Raw genomic sequence first — 7,347 nt, 5'->3', positions numbered from 1 at the left:
AAAAACAAACACGGCATGTTTTCACTCATAGGCAGGTGATGAACAATGAGAACACTTGGGCACAGGGAGGAGAACAACACTCAATGGGCTAGGTAGTGGGATGGAGGGGAGGGAAGGGGAGGGACAGTTGGAGGGGTGGGGAGGATGGGGAGAAAGAACACCAGGAGAAATGCCTGATGTAGGCCATGGAAGTGGGGGGCAGAGACAGCAAACCACCATGGCATGTATATACCTATGTAATAATCCTGCAGGATGTAGGATATGCACATGTACCCCAGAGCCCAAAGTATAATAATTAAAAAAAAGATGTACAAACGCCCAACAGACATGAAAAAAATGCTTGGTCACTAATTACCAGGGAAATGCAAATCGAAACCACAGTGAGATACCACGTTACTCCTGCAAGAACGACAATAATTTAAAAAATAAAAAATAATAAATGTTGGCCTGGATGTGGTGACAAGGGAACACTTTTATATTGCTAGTGGGAATGTAAACTAGTTAACCACTATGGAAAACAGTGTAGAGATTCCTTAAAGAACTACCATTTGATCCAGCAATCCAACTACTGGGTATCTACCCAGAGGAAAATAAGTCACTATGTGAAAAAGACACTTGCACACGCATGTTTGTAGCAGCACAATTCACAATAGAAAAAATATAGAACCAACTCCAATGCCAATCAAACAATGAGGGGATTTTTTTTAAAAAGCAGTGTTTGTGTATACACACACACATACACATACATGTACATGTACATATACACACTATATATACACACACTATGTATGTGTGTGTGCATGTGTAAAAACATATATATACGCACATACCATGAAATACTAGTCAGCCATAAAAAGGAATGAAATAATGACATTTGCAGCAACCTGGATGGAGTTGAAGACCATTAAGTGAACTCAGGAGGGGAAAAGCAAACATTATATGTTCTCACTTATAACTGGGAGTTAAGTTACGAGGACATTGTATAAGAATAATACAATGGGCTTTGGGGATTCGAGGGGGCAAGGGAGGGAGGGAGATGAGTGATAAAAGACTACACATTGGGTAGAGTGTATACTGCTTGGGTGACGGCTGCACCAAAATCTCAGAAATCATTGCTGAAGAGGTTATCCATGTAATCAAACGGGACCTGTTCCCTAAAAACCTATTGAAATTAAAAAGTAAAACCCAAACTTGAAACATTCTAGTCCCAACAATTTTGAATAAGGGATACCCAACCAATTTGATTTCTATCTATGGACCTGAGCCCCATCTGTAAAACAAGGGTGTAGAAAAAAAACCTCTCCATTTCCTTGGAATAATAATATTCTAAATTTAAAGATGTGTACCTATATCTGAGCTATGTAGAGTTAATATTTATTACATTGCAGAGGACAATGCCTAGCATGCTACTCATCAACTTCTAGATAGAATCTGAATATATAAATCTGTCTTGCCATACACATTTTTATATTCTGAAATAGTCACCTTAAAAGAAATACTAGAGTTTAAGCATGTAAACACTCAAAGTTCTACTCTTTTTAAACATCCTTACCCTATGACACTTGAAAGATTAAACATATGTCCAACACCAGAAATTTATGACAAAGTATACTACAAAAATCTGGCACTTCAGATTAGAATTGAGTGTATGTGGACTCACAAGAAATCTACAGTCATTTTTCTGGCTTGACATCTAACTGTCTCATCCATGAAAGTAGCTGAAGAATTGCCATATTGTATGATGAAATACACACTCTTCAATTATTGTTTTTCTAGAAAAACACTCATTTTTTAAAAAGTGGTAAAAATTGCCAAAGATGGCATCTAACAGGCTCTTGGGATTACTGTTCTCAAAGAAATTCTGTTTTTATTAGCTCTGCTGGTACGTGCTAAACTGGAGCCATTTTAAAAGCACTCTTAGTATTTACATTCATAATACCATATTTAAACCAAAATCCATGAAAGTCTTTGCAAATATAGGTCAGAGCTGCAAAAACTCAACCATTTTTTAGTAAATTTAATTATAAACCACTTTCCTGAGCCACATCATTCAGCCAGCAATTGAATCATTATTACTTTCTATAATTTGCTCTACCCAAAGATTTTGGGCCCCAGCCCAAAATCATCAGGTATTCTGATGAGAAGTCGTTTTCTTTCCTCAATGTCTTCCTTTACTTATCTTCCTCTATAAAAGATATTTAAAAATTCAACAGTGCATTTATTTAGACATAGAAGAAAGGAACTAAACTCTCCAAGGAGAAACAGTTGCCTAATTTAACATTCAAATTTCTGTTGTCAGTGGTTGCAACAATTCAGTTATTCTCCCTGGGGGAAGCTTCCCTAGCTTCCTATTCAGCCCCAGTTCCATGTGTCAAGAAGTCATTTAAGAAAGCACTCTGGCTTTAAAAATATTCAGACATGGGTTAAAAATCTCAATCCTATCACTTATTCACTATATAACACTAGATAAGTCTATAACTCCTTGATCTTAACCAATTGCATTTCATAAAATGTGTCAAATGCATAGCAGGTGTTCAATAAGAGCATTTTCATTAGAGGATTGAATTTACTTTCCTTTCACTGAGTATAAATCTTAGGCCAAGAGCGCAAATGTTTTTAAAACGTTCATTTTTCTTTTCTCATTCAACTAAATTAAACTGGAATTTTAGCCCTGTGCAACCAGAATAGCTGGAAATTTAATCTCACACAATTGTTATTGCCCTATATGCCTCTAGGAGCACACCAAAATCCCGGAGGCGTGTGCAGTGCTGGAAAAAAAAAAAAAAGGAGAGAGTTTTTTAAGTTTTTTATTTGTATAAATATAAGGGGTACAAGTGCAGTTTTGTGACATGAATAGATTGGGTGGTGGTGAAGTCTGTTTTTAACCATTATCACTCAAATAATGTACACTGTTCGCAGTAAGTAACTTCTCAGCCTTTACTCCCTCCCACCCTCTCACCCTTCTAAGCCTCCAATGTCTACTATTCCACACTCTATGTCCACGTATAACATTATTTAGCTCCCACTTATAAGTGAGAAAATGTGGCATTTAACTTTTCTTTGTTTCACTCAAGATAATGGCCTCCAGTTTCATCCATGTTGCTACAAGTGAAACTGCCTTTGCAAAATTGTAACTGAGGAAATTATGACAGCGTAAGAAATCAAGAAATCAGACCTAACTGACTCTATCTTGCTTCTAACCCTTAAGCTGTCCTTGTTCATTTCTTGTTGTAGGCCAAACTAACTTTGGGAAGAAATTCAGTTCATGGTTTGACTCTGAAACAAAATTGATAACAGCCCTTTCCTGAAAAGACCCCCTTCTTGCCTGGGGTTCAGTCTGCTTTTGCAGGACTAACAAGTTAGCTGTAAGATTCGAAATTACAACTTAGGGGGTACGCAGTCTCTGGCTCCAAGAGTCTGAATAACTGCAAACTGCTCTTGGGGATAACGTGATTGTTGTAAAACCTAAGATCAGTGCTTGAAATATTTTGTAGACCCTGTCTCGATGGATCATGGATCAGCTGCCATCACCCAGACCAGTAATCTGACCCAATCAGTTCTGCCATTGCACCCAGGAACAGAAGACATTAAGAAAATGTAACTTTGACCCGCTGTGATTCCATCTCCAACCTGACCAATCAGCACTTCCCCCTTCCAAGCCCCTATCTGCCAAATTATCTTTAAAAACTCTGACACCTGAATGTTGGGAAGATTGATTTGAGTGATAATAAAACTCCAGTCCCCCACATAGCTGGCCCTGCATGAATTACTCTTTCACTATTGCAATTCCCCCATCTTGATAAATCAGCTCCGTCTAGGCAGCATGCAAAGTGAACCCATTGGGCGGTTACACAAGAGACATGATTTTATTCTTTTATGGCTAAATACTATTCCATTGTGTGTGTGTATATATATACGTATGTGTGTATACAGTATCACAATTTCTGTATCCAATTGTACCTTGATGGACACTTAAGCTGATTCCATATCTTTGCTATTGTGAAGAGTGTTGCAATAAACATATGGGTGCAGGTATGTTTCTGACATAATGGTTTCTTTCGCTTTGAGTAGATACTCAGTAGTGTTGAGATATCATCTTATACCAGTCAAAATGGCTATTATTAAAAGGGAGGAAGATCTGTAACCATCATTATATCATGGTCTTCACTGACATTCTCATTTGTCAAGCTTTTAACAGTTCCTTGCAGTAGGGATCTCTTAAACTTTCTTTCCCATGCTCAGGGAATGCAGGAATCTGTTGAGTTTTAGCAACCAATGTCTACAGCTTCCTCCTAGGAGAACCACACAACAACTTTCAAGTGCTGCTGCCATTATAGGGCACTACCTCAGGTGACTCTCAGGCACCCTGTGACTCCAGAACCCACCACTGCACTCCTACTCACTTCCATTTTGAACCCTATGCTTCCTCCCTACAGTTGAAGATGCTCGATTCTTCCCTATCTCTCTTTCAAGATTCTTAATTATTTTTCTGTGGTAAGAACACTTAACATGAGATCTAACCTCTTGAGAAATGTTTAAGTACATGATACAGCATTGTTAACTATAAGCACAATGTTCCACAATAGATCTATAAAACTTATTCATCTTGCATAATTCACATTTTATACCCTTTGAATAGCAATGTCCCATATCCGCCTCCCACAGCCCCTAGCACTCACCATTCTACTCACCATGTCTGTGAATTTGACTATTTAAAATACCTCAAAATAAGTGGAATCTTGTAAGGGAAGGATAGCCTTGAGAGGGCGTGGACATTTGGAATAGGTTGAGTAATAATCCTAAATTGAATGAGTAATTAAACAAAACAAAATAGTATTTTCATCCGCAAGTGACTGATTTACCATGAAGTTTCAGAGCTCCTGAGACCAAGTTCAGGTTATAGAAAAAATAAAATTAGCACATGTCTCATTTGTAGCTTTTGATTTTAATCAGTTAATTAGTGAGAGACAATGCCATTACACTGCTCAAGTTTGCTCTTTCTCAGCAATGCCACCAAAGGACTACTCACAGTATCCTCACCAAACCTTCTAATGCAGCTATAAAAATGCCAGCAAAGGGTTCTTTTAAGTTGAGTAACATCTAAGCACTGCTTTACTATGTTAGTTACAAATTCACTCACTTAATCTGCAAACAGCTAAATGAGGTGTATACTAATATTATATCCCTTTTATGAATAGGAATTTGAGCCATAAGGAAGTTATTTGTCCAAGATCACGGGGCTAGTGAAAAATAAAGCCAGGGTTCCACTCAACAGTAAGTCATTAAAAATCCTCCAGAAGATGCCACCTTCTCCTTGTAGGGCTCAAAGAAGATCTTTCTCTGTTTTCTCTTATTCCAGACAGTCCTCAGCACAGTGTGGCTTTTTTTTTCAGAGCTAGCTGAGGTTTTTACTTTGGACAAAAAAAAGAAAAAAAGCAATTGAATTGTTCTGTAGCTGGAGGAATGATCAAGGTGGATCCCCATGCAGTAAACTCCCCTGCAGGTGGGCTGAGGGCTAGGGCTGAGCCTCAGGTGGGTCTCCTGTTTCCTGTGCTCCCCTACACAGTGGCCCCCCTCCCGGGCTCTGAGGCAGCCACAGGAGGAGCAAGCTGGGACGGGCTGCCACAGCTGTTCACTTGGGCAGGACATCAGAGGACTTGGACACCAGCTTCCCATTGCGGGTCTCCATCTTCTTTACAACCGCTGCCCTGGTGGAGCAGGTGCGGCTAAAGGAGTTGGAGCCTGCGCCAGAATCAAAGCTGAAGCCCAGGCCGAAGCTGAGGGCGGGGCTTGTGAGGCCCCCACAGGCCAAACTCAGCCACCTGCATAGCTGCTAGTCTCTTCCTACGGATACTCATGTTCTGCATCACAGACTCCAGACGGCTCTCCTCATCCTCCAGCGGCTTCCTGTACGCGGAGATCTGGATGTCCAGGGACAGCTTGACGTTCATCAGCTCCTGGTACTGACGCAGCTGCTGCGCCATGTCCTGCTTGGCATTGTCATCCTTAGCCAGCTTCCCAGGCAGGCATCTGCGATGGTGGCCTCCAGGGAAGCCCTCTGGCCTTTGAGGTCTTCAGTCTCAGCCTGGAGTCTGCTGACGTTCCAGTTCATCTGGGAGACCTCAGTCTTTGTATGCCGCAGGTCATCCCCGTGCTTCCCAGCCTGCATCTGTAGCTCCTCATACTTGATCTGGTACCTGCTCTCATCCTCAACCCGGCTGAGGTTGGTGATCTTCTTGTACTGCGCCTTGACCTCAGCAATGATGCTGTCCATGTCCAGGGAGCGGCTGCTGTCCATGGACAGCACCACAGACGTGTCTGAGATCTGGGACTGCAGCTCCCAGGTCTCCTCTTCAGACAGCCACCTAAGGAAGTTGATCTGTCAGTCAACCTTTCCAGATGAGACTCCAGCTCTACCTTGTTCATATAAGGTTCATCCACATCCTTCTTGATGAGAACAAATTTAATCTCCATCTCTGCCATCCTCATACTTTCCATCACCAGCCCCTGCATGTTGCCAAGCTCCGCGTCCAGCTTCAGCTTCTCCTGGCCCAGAGTCTCCAGCTGCCACCTCAGGCTGTTGATGTAGCTCTCGAACACGTTGTCTATGTTGCTCCGGACCATCTTCTGCTGCTGCAGGAGACTCTACTCTACTCTGCAGGAGTCTCCAGGATCTTGTTCTGCTGCTCCAGGAACCATACCTTGTTCATGAAGGAGGGAAACTTGTTGTTAAAGGCCTTGATCTGCTCCTTCTTTTGAGTGTGCACAGTCTGGATGTTGGGGTCCACCTCCAGGTTAAGGGGGGCTCAGCAGGCTCTGGTTGACTGTGAGGGCAGCAATGCCTCCCATGCCACTGGCTCCACAATGGCCTCCTCCCAGTTCACCCCGGAAGCTGCCGCTGCCCACTCAGGAGAAGCTCAAGGAGGTAATGCAGACACCAGGCCCACTCTTGTGAAGGCCCAGGGGCCAGAGGTGGACACCTTGTAGGACTTCTGGGTCACCCTGATGTACATGGTGGAGGTAGACAGGCAGAACCAGGCAGAGATTCCAGGAGTGGAGAAGCTGCTTCTTGGTGAGGAGGCACAGTGGGGCTTTTTAACGACTATTTATTCCTTCTCAGGGTGTCTTAATTCAGATGTTCATAGAAATTAGTTCATAGGAACTACTATGGTATTTAGTTCATAGTAGTTCTTATAAACTAATTCCTATGAACTAATTTTGGAGCTTCATAAGCTCCAAACAGGAACTCTATATAAGACTATGCTAAATATAAATTTTGTTAGCTTTCAAGGTGAATAAACCACAAAACTCATAATAACCCTGAATTTTCATAACACCTGTCTGCAT

The 7,347-nt window shown here is 41.7% G+C and overlaps 1 pseudogene; it reads right to left on the bottom strand.

Annotated features, from left to right (window-relative positions):
• Positions 1-5,632: 5,632 nt before the first annotated feature.
• Positions 5,633-7,013, bottom strand: LOC108290514 (annotated as a pseudogene).
• Between the last annotated feature and the right edge of the window lie 334 nt (positions 7,014-7,347).

This window comes from Cebus imitator, unplaced genomic scaffold, assembly GCF_001604975.1.
Source record: "Cebus imitator isolate Cc_AM_T3 unplaced genomic scaffold, Cebus_imitator-1.0 Scaffold436, whole genome shotgun sequence".
In the NCBI taxonomy this organism is placed as follows: domain Eukaryota; kingdom Metazoa; phylum Chordata; class Mammalia; order Primates; family Cebidae; genus Cebus; species Cebus imitator.
Note: the sequence above shows the minus strand (reverse complement) of the source record. Positions and strands in the feature narration are given on the sequence as shown.